Source organism: Cephus cinctus, unplaced genomic scaffold, assembly GCF_000341935.2.
Source record: "Cephus cinctus unplaced genomic scaffold, Ccin1 Ccin1_scaffold0407, whole genome shotgun sequence".
NCBI lineage: Eukaryota > Metazoa > Arthropoda > Insecta > Hymenoptera > Cephidae > Cephus > Cephus cinctus.
In genome coordinates, this window is record NW_014333091.1 from 615,628 (window position 1) to 633,348 (window position 17,721).

At 38.9% G+C, this 17,721-nt stretch overlaps 1 protein-coding gene across 2 annotated transcripts in view; it reads left to right on the top strand.

The window, feature by feature from the left end:
• Positions 1 to 10,466: 10,466 nt before the first annotated feature.
• LOC107267526 (complexin) overlaps positions 10,467 to 17,721 on the top strand; it is a 163,073-nt gene continuing 155,818 nt past the window's right edge. The window contains exon 1 of one of the 2 annotated variants that reach the window (XM_015739362.2): positions 10,467 to 10,579. The gene's annotated coding sequence lies outside the window, so the exon portion shown is untranslated. The remainder of the gene's footprint in view (positions 10,580 to 17,721) is intronic. The other variant, XM_025084854.1, reaches the window with a different exon arrangement.

Below are 17,721 nucleotides of genomic sequence, written 5' to 3' on the forward strand. Positions count from 1 at the left end.
AGAGAGAGAGAGAGAGAGAGAGGAGAGAGAAAAAGAGAGAGAGACAAATAAGTTTCCGCTTTCGATTTCCGAACGTATGATGTAACATCTGTCCCAGATTTAGTACCTTACTTTCAGCAGATACGATTTATGAATTTGTGGCTTCGAACTTGTGGGATTTCGAAAATCTTTTCATTATGTGATTATATTCTATTTTTAAAGTTTAGACTTTTTAATTAACATATTAATTCATTGGAGGAGTTGTAGATGTCTGGTTTTAGCCGGATGTCAATTTTGTGTCTTGTAACGTAGATACTAATGGAGATATCGGATTCCATTCGGTGACACTTCGTTTTCTCTTGTCATTTTCCATCAGCTTCGTTCCGTGATTATTCTTTTTTGCAAAGAGAGACCCGTGAAGAAAGTCAGGCGATTCTTTTTATTGGCCTTATGATATACTTTGTATATATACACCATGGAAAGGATTGTTATTGTATCTCAAATATCTTTTTTAAATAACGGCCTGACTTCGCTGCGGCACAGTTATGCACTGGAGCTATGGGAAAAGGCCGTGGAATGATTTTTTATACGGGTTGGACCGTGCTCTAGTAAGTCCGTGGAATTTTTGCGCTGAGTGTGTAACGATATCTGTGCAGACACTCATAGGTACTCGTTGATAATGCTGGATGAAATTATAAAGAAGAAAATACATATGATTAATCGAAAATAACAGAAAGTCGATTCAGCAATGATTATCGTTAAATGAATTTTGAATTTTATTATTAGGTCTAGAGTGGGATACCGGTAAATCGAGATTCTTAACAATTTTTTAAATAACAGTTTGGCAATGTGATTTTACAAAATTCTTAGTAATAGCAGTATTAGTTAAAAATTTAAAAAATTAGAATAATTATGTCATGGTTCCATTATCTGTAATTAATTTATTAGCTGGTCCATGATCCATCAATGACTTCGGGTGGTATTTCACGTTATATTTGTATTGTAATCTAATTATCGAGTGTCATGCTTGACTTTCACCTGTTCTTGTAAATTTAGATTGAACTGCATTTAGAGTGATTTTGAGGAGTGGCCTGATAAGCATTGCGATCACGCTGCTGATTATCATTCCCATGTATAGTCCTTCGTGCGATTTTAGAAATCGAAAAGTTTCTATATTTGCACACGTAAATATTCAGTGGCTCGCATAGAATTTACCAAATTGGGATACTCGTTCTTCAAACAAAAAATTTCTTCTAGAAGCTGAACAAAGGAAGAAACTTTGGCCAGTGCGTGGGTGATTGGACGGAGAAAGTCAATTCTTATTGACTTGGTCGTCGAGAACGAAATATAAAATTAGAAATTAAGAGTTACGCTGAGTAAAACAAAGCGTTATTTCGATTTGCTGATTTTTGAATTTATTTTCACTTGAATTAATGTTTGACTGGTTAATTGACTTTGGTAATGCTGCAATATCCCTGTTCACATATTCATATGTCCATTGGGCACATATTAAATTCACACAATGGACATGATCATTATTGAAAACACGCGTCAATCAACTTTCATTCATGAACGTTCAATTTCTTTGTGATCTGCTGAATAACATGACATGAGAGACAAACAACATATAAAAAGAACCCGACTGACCGGGAATTACAAAAGTCAGCTCAGCCATTCGATTGGATTTGAATTGAAATGGCTTAGTGACGTGCGGATCAAACGTCACTCCAGGTGGGATTTTTTTTGACACTAATCTAATTATTGACAGGATGATCATCCTGCGGTCATTGAAGTGATGTTTTCTCCCGTGAGTGGAAGTAAGAAATGGAAGTAAGAAACCGAGAGAAAACTTGACAGGTGCTACTGAGATGAAAAAGGTATACCAGAGAAATAGAGAATTGATTATCCTTACTATAATATTTATGGTATTATTAGAATTAAAATCAAAATTGGAAAATCTTTGAGCATTCTTTGTGTAACATTTCCAAGAAAGTTCACCGAGAATCAATGTCACTGCGTAAAATGGATATAAAAAAGTTTAGACCATTTTGATTTTTATTATACATCTGAGAATATTATTTGAGGACTTTCCCGAAATTGTTTGTAAAACTTAATTTGAGTTCATGAACCGTATTTTTGTATGCTCGTAGATACTTGACACGGATACTAAAAATAGAGATGACAAAACATTGAAAAAGTGAGAAGAAAAAAAATCCTTTAACGATAAATATCGATATAAAAAAATGAGGTATGCATCAGAGATGCCGTCATCGCTCTAAGGAAATGTTTAACCGAAAAATATTCACGTGCATGGCTGAAGTGACTTAAACGACCTTATACTTAAATAACTGACAATAAGTAGCTATACATATATTAATGTCAGGAAAAGTATCTTTAGTCAAGAATAAATAAAAATATTATCTCTTCACGTTATTACTAGAATTGATTCCTATTCGATCCAGCGTCAATCACGTATAGTAGATGGGAATAAGATTTCGTGAAGATGACGTCACTTATGGTGATATCATATTAGTTATTTATTTACTTATTTATTTGTACATAGTATATGTATCTACTCGCATATAAATTAATAAGGGTCGATACACTTGGCTTACTTATAATAACTTAGAAACTTGTTTAAAACCATAATTACAGTGAAGCACTGCATATTATTTTACATGAAAAACTTTTTTCATGTTTACATAATTCAAAAGTAATGCAACAATCTGGAAAGATTTTTCCGTGGAAAAGTCAACTTTTACAATTTCGTCAACAGTCAAAGAGTCACTACTAGAGATGCACTTTTCTGCATTGTTGACTACACAGGTATCCCTCTACTGGCGAGAGGATGTAGGAGGCAATGTCATCCAAGGTATATTACATTGCAATTTTGTACCGTGTAATTTTTGCACATTTCTTTGATGAGCTTCTATATAGGGTGATACTTATGTCCGCAGAGACGTAAATACGTGAAAGTTCAATTACAGCTTTAATATGCACTTCTATTTTCTCAAGAGACAATGCAATTTCAATGTTCAACACCGAACTGGCTTTACTGCACTTAGGACGAGGGTTTTTAATAATTTAAACAGATTTAATTTCGATTCAGGATTGCAAGTGATTTTTCTCTTGATATATTAATTAATTAATATTAACACTTTTGTCTGACCTCACGAGACCTGAAGAAGGCACTTTTACTCGTGAGACTGGAATGGACACTCCGTGACAGTGAAAGTTACTTCTGGCAACGTTGCCAAATGCTTACTGAACAGTCAAAATGAGGATTAAAATTTTTATAAAAATCTGTAAATCATAATAATCCAATTATTTTCCCTGCTTTGTCCTAAGCTATGTTAAGTTTGTTCTTCCTGTAGTATTTTTTTATATTCTTTATACCACGTCTCCAGGTCTTGCTGTACTTTATCAGAGTTGTCATCTTTATCACGTCAATGCTATTTACACTCATAGTGCAGCCACTAAGGATCATCGTAAAGAGTTCCACTCTGTGAAGGAATGGATCTCCGACGACAACCACGAGGAAAAGCAATAGGAAAACGAAAAAAATAATCGAATCTCAAACGTATACTGTTTCCAGGATCAGGCATTATTTTCCAGTCAAACGTGCCCGGACTGAAAGATTTAAAATAGTTCATAAGCTGCTATACAGATTTTTCATCATGTGCAAAACGAATTTGCACTTGGATAATTATTGTGCAGCGAGGAAATGATTATTTGATTCTTTTGCTGGCAAAAATATAATAGGCGAATCAAAATTTTGCACGTATACTCATTCATATCAAAATACGTCGATCGGTATCCTTTGTATTGCTATTATCAATTTACAATAAGCCAAGATTTTATTGACCTCATAATAAAAACCTTGGAAAGCAATACACGGGCAATGTAGACTTTAACTTCATAATATCATCGATTATATACACATAAGGAATTTTATAATTAATACAACAAACATGTCAAAGCGGATATACATATTATATGGAAACAGTATCAATTTTTGATGTTATAATTAAATATCGCAGGTGGTCTGCTCGTATTGCAAACCTGCCAAACAGTAAAGTCCTTGACGAGCCGCAAATACAACCAGTCACTATCTGATATCCGGCTGGCAATCAAGGAAATGATAAAAATATTATGCACTGTCCATAATCGGGTCAAGTCATATATGCGATGCAGTTCTACGAAATTTCACAGCGATTATTGTTTGCGTGTAAAATAATAACAGTCAACATTTTTTTGTCTGGCAAATTGACCTTTACGAATTACTAGGACCATGTATTATATTAATTTATTCTTTAATTAACAACAATGAATCAAATGAATGCCCATAAATTTTACGCCATATTTCACACAGACGTAGATACGATGTATATACTCTTTATAGGTATACGCAGGGATTACAATTCTTGATAGTGGAGAATTTTACGAGTTGGAAGACGACGCAATTCTTTCACTACTTTCTCCACACTCGTTTAAGCCCACCCTGCTTTGACATTGATCTGAGTTATGGTTTAACCCACTCAGGATAATCCCGTCCTGTGGTGACTTCAAAGATGTTAGTATCCTCGAGGAGGAAGCTTGAGGTAAATGGCATACCGGGGGAATAGTAAACAAGGGCACATTTTGTGGTCTGACATAATAAAGAAATATCTAGAATCTGTTAGACGATAAAAATAGTCATTGCTATAGTTGTCGTCTGTTTTGTTACACGCGAATAGTAGTGAAAGTTAGTACATAATTATGTATACGTCAGTCGAAAGTGGACAGGACATTACGATTTGTATTTGTGTAGCATAGATATATATATATAATTATATGAATGGCTAGGATACGCAAGTTACGTTACGCGCATGAAGTAGTTAAATACTACAACGTGAAATTGCGTAAGAAATCGTGTCCTGTACAAAAGTTCAAGATTTACAGTTGCTTGCGTAGGAGGGTCGTCTCGTGGGAAAATATTCGATATCTTTATTATGTATGTATAATACAGGGTTATTTAGGCCAAATAGAAGTTAGCCCGTCTATTTGTTTTCTGTCATAGAGCCAACTTCAGTTTGTACCTTTGTAATGAATGATTCTGTATAGTATACATATATCATATCGTGATACCGATTGGTTCGATCTTACCGTAATTATCCTTGTGAATAATTAACTGGAAGATGATACTTTAATGAGTTAGTTAAAATCGAAAGTGCATGTAATCGTGCCCTTTGCCGCGTTATATTTCAATTTTTGTATAGTTTTCATCAACAAGAACGCTATACGTATTAGCTCGATCGATTTATTGGGTATCCAATAATAATTAATCCTAAATTGAAAATGAATATTCAATTTTCTTTAAGGGACAAAGCACTGCCTTACACTTTCCTTGCTTTGCACTTGTAACAAGAATGATTTATTATTTGGATTAAATGATAACCAATCTGTGTAATCGTGTCGCTGCTAATAAATCTCAATAAATTTTTCCATCATCTATGCAAATTGGCAGCTGCTTTAGTGTGAAATACGGTGAAATTTTTCACGTGACGTAATATCTGTATGGTAAAAAAATTTTAGTTCCTACGGTTCTTTTTGGTGCGGATTAAAATGGTGGATTTCGTTGTAACCCGTGGAAGCACAGTAATCGCTTGTCTTATATTTACGTATTCCATTAATCGTGCCACAATTGGTACTGTTCCATCCGTTCATAAACGTTTTCAGATAGATTATACCAAAGGGTGAACAAATTTTCACAATTTCCCACTCAAAACTTTTTTTCACGATCTAATAAAATCCATAACAATTTTTCGTTCTACTTTATTATTATCACAGCAAATCATTTGAACTTTTCGTGAGATATTGTTTTATTGATATTGGCATGTAATCAAGTATTAATTACAGAGTAATCAGTAATTCCCCGCGGAAGAGAGAGTAAACTTTGTACTGAATTAAATTTATTCCTTGAAATCTCTATTTAATGAAGTTTTATTTAAGACTTTTGAGAATATTTACAAAATATTCTAAGACACTTCGACATATCTCATTCGTGATAACTTTACAATCGCCGCACACACCAAGGCGGAACTATGGTAAGATTCTGTAATCGCGTATAGCCGGCTACTGGAACCAGTATAATACAACGTCTGACCTATATCGTATCCTATACGCGTAACCACTTGGGCCAAAATACTGTCCCACGTACACGAAGTATCATTTAATTTTCCTAGTCGTAAAAGTGTCGTAAACGTGGATAGATTTTTCTGTATTAAAAGTATTGCTGTTGACGGCGTGTTTTAAACTATATTATAAGCTCGTATTAAAAAAAGTGTTTACGTACAGTGTTGCCAAACTGACGGAATATAATTGTAGGTAAGCAAACATTCAAAAAAGGATTACGAAGATATATGATCCCGTCGAAGAATCTGGATCAATAGTATCAAGGTATAGTATTACATAACAATAGTACGTATATGACATATTACGTCATACACGTAGCGATATACATAGAAGTAAGTATTCAGAAGATACAAATGAGTCCCAAGCTAAGTATATGTATTTAAAAGTTCCTAAATCGTCGATAGATGAATTTAAATATATTCGCCCACTGACTTTTCAGGATGCCAATCAAGAACATAGTGCCTCTTCTAAGAAACAACATACCTTTCAGTCTTTCTATTTTCACTCCTGCATCCGTTCTTAACATTCAATTACTTTTTTTTTCACACACCCGACTAGAGCTCTGGCAATTGTCACTTCGCCGTTTTGGACGTCAGCTCATCCCTAAACCTATTCCGTACTATCGTAAATCTTAACACTTAAAACTTTCCATTTAGCCTTCCAGCCTACATACAGATGTCAACCATATTGCCCGCACGCATACGCAAATATTTCTTCTAACAGACTAAACGATTAAAGCAAATTAAACTTAATACTTAAATACTATAGCCCGTATTCACAACTCGCTCTTAAAGTCACTAACAGAGTCGCTTATAGTTAAAAGTCACTAAGAAAAATTTTAAAAGCGCGCTATTAGCACTAAAAGCGAGTTCTGAATACGGGCTTATGAATCTTCCCCATACTACATACATATAAAAGACACATTTTTCGTATCCACTAATATTTGCAATATGCAAAAAAATACTCACAGATGGGAGTCGATGATTGTGTACTATTAGTTATAGAATTAAAATAATCACCCGGTATATACGCCATGTGCAAATGTCATTGACATTGATGCATAAGTATATGGATATTGGATGTCACGGTATGCTTATCACGACGTTTATAATTCCGCACGTGGCTATGCGTTGGGTCGACACGAATCTCCACTTGCCTACCCACCCCCTCTCCCTCCACCTGTCACCCCAAAACGTGACCCGAACAACCTCTCAACACCCTTCTAAACCCTGCGAGAAGGTCCCCGTCAATTTGTATGAGTGCACAGATGTGTTTCCGTGAGCTCATACCTTTATCATCTCCTTCCAGTTCGCTATTTTTCCTGTCTTATTTCTAAAATCCGGAGTCATATTTTATGGAATTATCTTTCGGAGATAAAATCATCGGATGCATTTAAAGGGAAGATGCTGCGACAGTCTGAATTTAATTTTTTTCCCTTTCTTTTTACTTCCACTGGAATTCCGTGACGATATAATTGATTCGTCCAGGAGTTCCATACCGGCGATGGCTCGCGATGTGATATTCTACAAAGTGCCCAGGTGTTGGGAGAATGCTAGGAAATTACGTAATTTCCGGTTGGCACGGCAGTAGCTAAGGTACTACTACCTCGGCTGGTTTCAGCGGTTCTGCGTAAAGAGTCGTGAGGTTGTCTCTCGTGCGTCTGACATTTCCATAGCTAATGTCGACTACGATTCTAAAGAGCATGTCCTTTACAGATAGCTGAAGAATATTAATCCGTGGTTAGTCCAACGATATTCCATTCTTTTAATCTGCTTTTTCTAGGTGCTCTAAGAATTCCTTTACGTAGGTATATACTACCACCATACGTTTTCTCTTGTTCCCAGGGAGTCTGTAAGCTCTTTCCTTCGACCTCTTTAATGCAGTTCCAATGGATATCGGGGAGCAGTAATCTACGTTGGTTCCAGTTACTAATTGTTTCACCTGAAAAATACAATAGTTTGAAGTGGACTATTCGAGCTTAGAAAAACAAAGTATAAATGAGTGAAATTAAAAAAAAAATAATCTTTATGAAAATTCAAATAAAATATTGAGCAATAACAATTCTTTACGGGACAATCAGCTGTTAAGAATTTTTTAATATTTTTTCGTGATAGGTGTTCATGATGTCTTTATTGAAAAGAAACTCGTTGACATTTTCATTGTTTCGTTTCTGGTTAGTTTTGTTTTTCTCGTCTTCCAGGGTTACAGCCACTCGGTAGGTGGAGACATCTTTTTTATCTGTTCTCTATACGTATACTACTTTTCCTTGACTCTTTCTCTTTCTTCTTTTGCTCGCTTCGCTTCTGCTTTTTTTTTCATTCTTTTTTTATCTACATCCACGCAGCCTTCTATCGTATCCGTGGATAGCTGAGGAATCGTTCGCGTTTTTTCATGTTCGATAACGGCGTTCTTTACGTAATGCCGTTTTGCGGTCTTCCAACTACCCGGAATAATAATACAACCGAAAATAGTAAAGAGACCGTTTCGATGGTATGTATTATCGACAAATACCGTATCGACACGGCCCACTTTTCTTAAATGGGAATGTCAGACAGCCTCCCGTTTAACTCTGAGAAGCTTACCAGAATATAGTGTCTGACTGATCTGCTTAAACATGCATTTTTTCTTAGTCCTTTTAGAAATTCTTCATGTAAAGGTTAAATATAAAGATATGAAAAATTGAGTGGCATGGTCTACATTGGAGGCGAAAAAAAAGTGTTAAAAACTTGATATTATCGTTTATTAAGATTTTGTAAATCGATCAAATCGTATAGAAATCTCGATAAAAAATTCAGTCTGATCAGTTTGCCATACTGTTTTCTGAATAACTGCAATAGAAGAGTGGCGTCTGGAGTAGCAGCTGACACAAATCTGATTTCCATTGGACCCAGTGGACTTCTTTGCCAACGGCCCAAGTTTTCCATGGCAGCACGTGCGTCGAGTAAAATAAATTAAATTCCCGCCACGCGATTCGAAATTCTACCCTCTTGAACTTACGGCAGCTACGGCATGGGCTCTTGGATAGGGCGCATGGGCGTTTCGATACGTAACAGTAAGAAATAGTTTCTCATTACCTCATCCCTCTATGGTAATCAGCCTGACGAATTTTACTGTGACTACTTTTTACCTGAGTTATTTATATTATCAATTCAATGGCTTGGTTCATTGGATACTTGGAATTAATGCTATTTTTCTTCCGGAAGGTGTGGTTGCTGATCAATTATTTCACTAGGCACGTTTTCGTATATCCAGGCAGGTTGGCCTTTTTTGTCAATGTCTATCATTAATCATTGGCGCCTGTTTTTGCGACGGGTGCGTCTTGAGCCAGCAGAGTCCGTATACATATATAATATCTTCTTCTGCCTCGGACAGAATAATATAGTCACAAGGTCACCCACGACCGATCTATCTTATTACTCTACTGTTAATCAGAGTATAATACGTGGACTCTACAAAATATACATGTTCCCTGCCCTAAGGATTTATCGAAGTGGAATAAAATTTTACTAAATATTTCTGACACGCAAATCAAGCGGAACAAAACGAAAGTGAATATCGTCCGTCAACATTGAAAGTCCATAAGTCATACCGTATGAAAATTCAATATATCACGTTAATTATATATTGAACAAATTTTCTTTCAACGTGTCAAACGAATTGGTTGTTCGTAAAAAAAAGTTCTTCAAATTTTCGAATCGTGCTATCGAGCATTTTACTAGTCTGTCTCTGTCTCTTTCTCTCTCGTTTATATAAGCCTTTTTTATTTCACTTCGTCGGTACCCTTTACAGACAAAATCATCCAGTGGTTTCACGATGCCCGGAACGACCGCTTATAAAACCTAGTAGTTTTCCCCACTGACCAGACAGACCGCTCCGGGAATATTGCACTCCATCCGCATCCCATCCTTTCGCGGAATCGAGCCCGTGTATGCAAAAGCTCGTGAAGTAGAATGCAGTTTGAGAGAGGGAGTAGAACGTCCCTGAGAGAGAAAGACACAGTGAGAGAGAGAGAGAGAAAGAGAGAGAGAGAGAAAGAGAGGGGAGGGAGGAGACAGAGCGTGACAAAGGTAGAAATAGAAGGAAAGACAAAAATATATATATACTAATACAGACGGATGAGCGCAGGGTGCAGAAGAGAGTAAGCGTGATACGCCCCGCCTTCTTCGGCGCCAAGCGAACGACGTCGACGTCGACGTCGGCCGTCGGCGCCGCGTTCACCCCCCTCGCTCGCCCAACCTTCCCCTTGGCAACCCCAACCCCCGCAAGCCGATCGATGGACGCTCGCCCCCGCGGCGCCACCGGCGCCAAGGAAACTCCACCGCTCAGTCTGAACTCGGGTTCACTCAGTCCACGACCGCTTGCCACGAGACTTCGATCTCCAGGACCTCGGCAGTTCAGCAGTGTCGCACCGCGGGAGGTTCACCAGGTGAGTGTCACATCGAAGTCGTGTCATCGTGTTTCTGCTTCTACGTTTCACGTTACTCTCGTGTACGTAGGTCGTCGCTGATGTTTTCTTTTAATAACTCGTGCTCGCTACCCCCAATAATCAGGAAACACATTTCCTACCTGATTTTATGCCTCCGATATATTCTTGCTTTCCTGCTTTCGAGTCTCGGCTCGATAGGCAGGTTAGGTTGTGTTGGCCATCGATTTCGAAGGTCTCGCGGTCAGATGCGTTTCCGCGTTCCTCGGTGTTGCCCTTGCGGCTTATCGCCCTGACTCCTTACTGCGAGATGGAGATACGTGCTTTGGATGCCACGCGGTCTTTTGGGCTACCGATTCTATTTTGACGTTACCTTTTTTTATATTTATTTCACCAGGACAAACTACGTAACGGGACAGTCTTTACGAGGGAGCTACGTCAAAGAGGAGAGATTTTTGTGACACGGTATTTTTTATTTTTCCGGTATTATCGTGGGCTGTGCTAGCGGTTAAAATTGAAGTTCCGGTATCATCCCTGATCACATAAACATCCTGTTCATCTCTTTCGTCCGGAAGCTGCTTCTTCCGCTGATTTTGAATTCTTTTTTCTCCCCGAACAAGATCTCCGGAACTGATCACAACATCCGTTTCTAGTTTGCACCAGCCTCGATGTCATCCCTATACTGATCTCTCTCTTTGGGCTCTTGAAATTCTGTCTCCCGCTCCTTCCACCTCTCTCTCTCTCTCTCTCTCTCTCTCTCTCTCTCTCTCTCTCTCTCTCTCTCTCTCTCTCTCTCTCTCTCTCTCTCTCTCTCTCTCTCTCTCTCTCTCTCTCTTACCGCCCCCAACCTGAGTCCTGTCGTAAACAGAGATTCAACTAGGGCAGGAGGCTCGACTTTGCAACCGAAGTCGCAAGCTCATTCTTTCTCTTCTCTCTGGGCATCGATCGACGACATGGAAACACGTTCATCCGTCATTCTCCTGGCACTATCATTAAAACCGACACTAAAGACCGACTAACGCGCGACGCCACGAGGAGTTATCCGCTTCACGGTACGATACAGTGATGAAGGTAAAATAACGAGGGCAATGATTGGAATGATAAGAAGGATCAGTTGGTCAAAGAAACGATCTCAATTTTTAAGCACGAGATTAGCACGAAAAATTATGGTGAATATATTAAAATAAAGTTTGCCGAGGTTGCTCATTGTCGGGGACAAAGAAAGAATATAGAGAATATTTAACGGCAAATATTCCTAGCCTGAGCGCAGAAGTTCCCCGATGTAGGTCCCTCCCATAAATTCTAAGCCTTATCCCAAAATTCGATCTTATTGCTGAATTACATTATCTTATCGCGAAGTCCTTTAATGCTCGGCGCGCGTCCCCAGCACTTTCGGCTAATCTTTAAGGCACAAACAGCACGCCATTCCGCTCAAACTCACCGACCAAATATCCAACCAACCATAATCCCATTTTTTGTTTAAGTCAACCTCAAAGTTTACTCTCGTTTTGGATAAAGTGCATTTTTTTAAAAATCAAGGTCATCTTTTGTTCCATTCACTCTATACTGCATATTTCCACCCCTTTTCCCTGTTGTATTTCGCACCTCGACACTTGCCCCTCCAGCCTCTGTTACATCCTACCGAGGAATCTTTTCGGAAATCTGATTAGAGCCATTCCACATATCCGCGATATGCGTAAGGGTGCCGTGCCATTGAATTAAGCGCGTCTTTTTCAAAATTGTATTCAAGATTGCATGGGGCAAATATATCTCCTACTATATAATACACGTACCCGTAGCTATAAAAAAAAATTAAGTTTCTTTCATTTAATATAGGTATACCTATACGTTAAACCCTTTGAATCCATATTGATCTAGATAAGGTATTACGTGACGTATTATTGAGATGCGTGAAATTGACATGACGTTGAGCTACGGCAAACTAGCTAGGCCAGATTTCTTCGTTCCTAACGGGGTTCCGTGTTTAGCTTGATAAACTTATCCAGTAAGTGGCGAAATTAGCGACGCGGTTACTGAGTTATTCCATTTCTACTTATGGGACATCCTATAGAGGATTACAAGTCATATGGTTTCTCTGGGTGCATCTAATGCTTCATCTGGGAGCCGTTAAGGAAGTAATACGACGTCGCGTTTAACGAGCTAGGATTCCTACTGGATTTCCAGTTTCGTCTGACCAATAAGTGACTTGACCTACTGAAACTATTGGGTTGGATAGGAAGTCATTGCGCTTTTTTCTAATAGATGGATATACACATCTTAAGAAAAAGAAAAACGCAACTACTTTATGGATCAATCCAATATCTTGAATATTTTATATATATACAGTTTGAACCGTTTATAAAATGGGATTCGTATCATTATATTCCATGAATAGAAATAGAATCGTCTAATGTTAAATGTACATATATAATAAGGTTATATTAGACCTTACTGTTACGTTCTTATATTTTCCATTTTATACCCTTTGGAAATATACCTCACAAATCGTTGAGTAAGTTTATCTAAGGGTTGTGGGTACCTACGTGGCAGCCTTTTAACTGCTACCTGCCATCAGAAATGGAACATAGGTACCTACTTCACTGTACACACAAACCTCGAGGAGTTCGTTTCGATTAAGGGTTGTTACTTCCTGGATAGTCAGATCCTGGTATACTATTACGACGTCACTTTTGATCAGTTTAATTTCACAGAAGAGAAATCGTTGGATTTTGACGTTTCTTTTAGTGATCAGTAATTAAAAAAAAAAAGTTAATTTTAGGGTTTACGTAGATGATGCACAGACTGGAACAATTGATTCACGATTGCAGTTTCAAACTGATACCATAAATAATGCTTTTGTTACATAACTAATTCGAAGCGTCAGGCTAGCCACGGAATTTTTTTCTCAAGTAAGCGTCGCGACGTCCAAGGTTCTCGGATGCCATGGACGTCGTGCCTCGGACGAAGGAAAAAGAAGGCTTAAGGGCACCTTACTCGAAGGTAAAATTGTTCAGGATACATAATATTGGTGAGCTTGTAACTCGTCTATTCGTTATCGATCTCGAGACTTGACTTCCGGCGACGTACAATTTCAAGATCTGCAGTTGGCTTTTTTCCCAGGACTTTTTTCCTTCTTCCTGAACTTCCGCTTTCCCATTGGTCCATGTCCTGCAAGTATGCTCGAGATCGTTCTATTTCGGTTCTCCACCCTTCTACCAATTTTTCTATCTAGATCTCTTCTCTAGTCACTATTTCGCCCTGATTGACTGCGGGGATGAACGTGGGGGTTGGCTATAGCATGTGACTCCAGACTCCCAGGATCAACCTACCACTCTGGCTTGTCTCTTGGTTCGTCCTTCTATTCATCAAGAAAGCTCTGATAGCTTTTTGATCGGATTGACGTCGACGAAGCAGGGTTCCCTTAACTAACTCCAGCTAGCCTGTTACTACGTTAGGTTGGTATAGGCAGGAGGATCTAGCCACCACCTGTCCCTTGTGATGGTGAAAGACTTTCATCCGGTTCGGGACGTCTCGTTGAGTTTTAAAATTAAAATATCTTCGACGTTCGAATCCTCTGGCCGTTACCTCGCAGTACTCGACGTGCAAATGGCGATGAAGTTTGGGGCAGACGACAGGAAGTCGGTAAGAAAACTTTCATGGAAAGTTGAACGTTCCTTGGGGCGACTTGACGTTGATCTGACGTAATCCGACAGACCCCGGCCATTGCTGCAGGCACAAACATGAAAGTATAATCTTCCCATCCACTTACGTCACTTTTTCTCATTTTTACGCCCTTTGCACAGTTATCACCCTGTCTTTATTTTCATTTCAATTTTTCAACTTTCCATTTCCACTGGTTTGCCATAAAAACAAAAATTATCAAAATCCTTTCGATTAGTACACATTTTTTGGTTCAAATATATCTGTCTTTGTCTTGAAAAAAAGACACGTCGAGCTAATTCTCACGTATCGTTTCGTTGGAGAGGTGTTCGTCATAGCGCAAGCACGCAAAAGCTGTTTAAGCCAAGCCCCTTAGTTATCGACCGAAGCTTATCGCAGTCTATCTCTCCAGGTACGCGGTTACTTTCTGGTCCCTATCACGTGTTCCCTATTCACGTGTGCTTCCAATGACGATAGAAACGTGTCGTCGTGATAACGACTGTCCGTAGACGAAAACTCGACGAGAAAAACATACGAATTTGGGAAAAGAGGTGGGGGTGGGGGGTTGAAAAAATATGTCTGGGTTTCTGGAAAGGGGTTAAAATTAATCCTGTAGATCCGATCTGTACCACGATCGGTTAATCGGCAGAAAAGCTACAGCTACGTTGTTGGCAGATGTATATAGGTGTATGTATAGCTATATACATCGCAATATGTCTACTTGCCTTTATGTATACTGCGTACCTAAGGCGCTTTCGATTCTTGTGTTATTTCCTCTTCCTCTTCTTACGCTTTCGATTCTTGTGTTATTTCCTGTCTTTCACCCACCGCCCCTCTCTCTCTCTCTCTCTCTCTCTCTCTCTCTCTCTCTCTCTCTCTCTCTCTCTCTCTCGTTCTCTTGAAAGCACACCTACGGAGACATCGTTATCTGCGGAAGAGGATTCGTGGATTATAATTCACAGAGAAACATGTATCTTGGCATTTGGGTATTGCCGCTCTTCTTGCCCTAGTATTTTCCTAACAATAGACCGGAAAGGAGGATGAAGCCAGGCCAAAGATCCTGATACACTGGGTGTCCTTATGATACGTAGTCATCCCAGTGAGGTAGTCTCGCCATAGTCCCTTCATTGTACACGAGGGACGTGACCCTTGCAAAAGAGATTAGAGATGTGAAACAATCTTCCAGATTTACTTATGCTGTTTGTTACCCCTCTTTTGTTTTTGCCAAGGGATAGTATTATTTTTTTTTTGGTACGTTTTGAAACTGAATGGCTCCATACAGTAAATAGTGTTATCATTCCAAGTATTTTTCTATCGTATCACTCATTGCCTTTGCTTATAATGACTCTATGATCTTAATGAAATTTATGTAGAGTATATTTTCTTTTTTAATAATTGTTGGATTATTCTTATGTGTATCAATCACCGATTATCATGGTGTGTTCAATATCCGATTGGGTTTTCCAGATGGATGAAAAGCTCAATTGGGATATCCCGAAGGGATTGACCCCCTAAGGATGCTGAGTTTTGTATTGATATGTATAGTGAACTGGGCTGACATCGTTTTTTTTCTCTACTATTTCCCTTAGATCGAACTATTCTCTGTTCTGGGAAATATATTTATGTGCGGTTTGCTACGTTTCTACCTCAATAAATCAAGGAAGATTCGTCTGGCCTATATTGCTGCTTCGGGATTACGATCGATAACGCCCTGAAATCCTATTAGACGTCGATAATTTATGCTCGGTTCAAAAGGGCTGACTACAGTGTAGCTACGGTTGGATTGCGACACGCGGCTTTAAAAAGACTCTTGGCTTTCCACGCGGTGTAGACGATCGTGCAAAAAGGATGGAGAAAGATGAAGGTAGAGAGAGAGAGAGAGAGAAAGAAGGGACAGAAAAAAAGAGCACACGGCTCGAGCGATATTTCTTACACGTTAAACCACTTTCGAAGTTTGTTCGGCCGCTTACCCTTACCTTCGTCCCTATCCCTACCTACAAATAAATCATGGCCTAAAAGTATATGAGTTACGATATACGTATGAGAAAGGGCTCTGTCATATTCCGCAGAAAGTGTTCCTTATTCGTGGATCCTGCACGAAATTATTTTTTAATCAAATTTTTTTTTCGTGTCGCACACGTAAGCTTCCTAGATATATACCTTTCGTTATTGTACCCCCCTTTCGTCGCTCACTTGCTTCTATCTTTCTCGCATTGGTCATTTATACCGGAAGGATCATTTTTCAATTTTGTGATAGCGTCCGTGAACTTTTTCTCAGACTAATGTCAATCCTACCTCGTGGTCACTATATTAGATGTACAGTCGCCTTGTGTTCTTAAGCAAAGCTTCTTGCGCCCAGCCTTGGAGCTTATGTCACAGCGGCTTTGTCGGTCAAATTTAAGCTTGGCTTAAGCTCGGCACCATCCAGTATAATAGATGTGGCTGAATGGGGTGAGTGGCTCGGTGGATGGCAGACTGGGTGGTCATATCTTGGAAATGCTTGAATTGCACTTACGTCACGGTGCATATGCATATTAGGTTGTTGTTGCATAATAACCCTGAAGTTTGAGGACTCAGCTTTTGCAGAGCTTTCGAGCTGTCGCATGACCCGACTGTAGGTGGTTATCTATCTACGTGTTGAGGTTGGCCCGTAACGTGTCGCCTCCTCGTATCAAAATATTGTACCTGCCAGCTAACCCGGCAAAGTGAGTCTATCCAGAGGATGCCCCGGCCTGGTCCCGTCCCGTCTCGACGATGGGAAATATGCAAAGCTACGTAGAGACGAACTTTGGGATTGAATTTTCTGGCATGACCCAACACTTTCCGTGGGGCCAATCCCTTTTGGCTTGACTCTCATGACACATTTTCTATGGCACAACCCTTCGGAATCCTGTTTCCGTACCATTTGCATTGGTCCAGATGAACGCGCGAACGACCGTGGTGATTTGATTTCTTAACGTTTTAAAATTGTGAATTCTGCGTGTTTTTTTTTTTAAGGAGCATCCAGAAATTTTATAGGACTTTCGAATCCTGGCTTTCTCTCTATTTTAGTTTTATTCTCTTTTGTGTGCCAAGCTGACGAAGTTTTCATGGGTCCGAGGGTACTTTTGAATTCAAAAAGTTTCGAAACGACCTGCAAATCCAAACAGTTTGCGATAGGTTTCGCGAAAATTTTCAGAGATAATCCGTCATTGGTAACGAGATCCGAACTTTTGTTTTGCTGAAGCTTTTAGTCCGATGCCTCTCTGAGAAAATGGGATTATTTCTCCGTTGAACCTCTCTATCTTCTTTCTCTCCCAATCTTCTTCTTGTATTTGCTCTTGAAATTTTTTTCATCTCCTTCTCATACGTTTTTCTCCCTCGTTACTGTCTCATCTGAAATACTTGTTCGATATCCCAAGAGTCTGTCAATTTTATCCTATGAAATTCGTACAGAATCGATAGGCATTTACAAAAAAAAAAAAAAAAAAAAAAAAAGAAAGAAA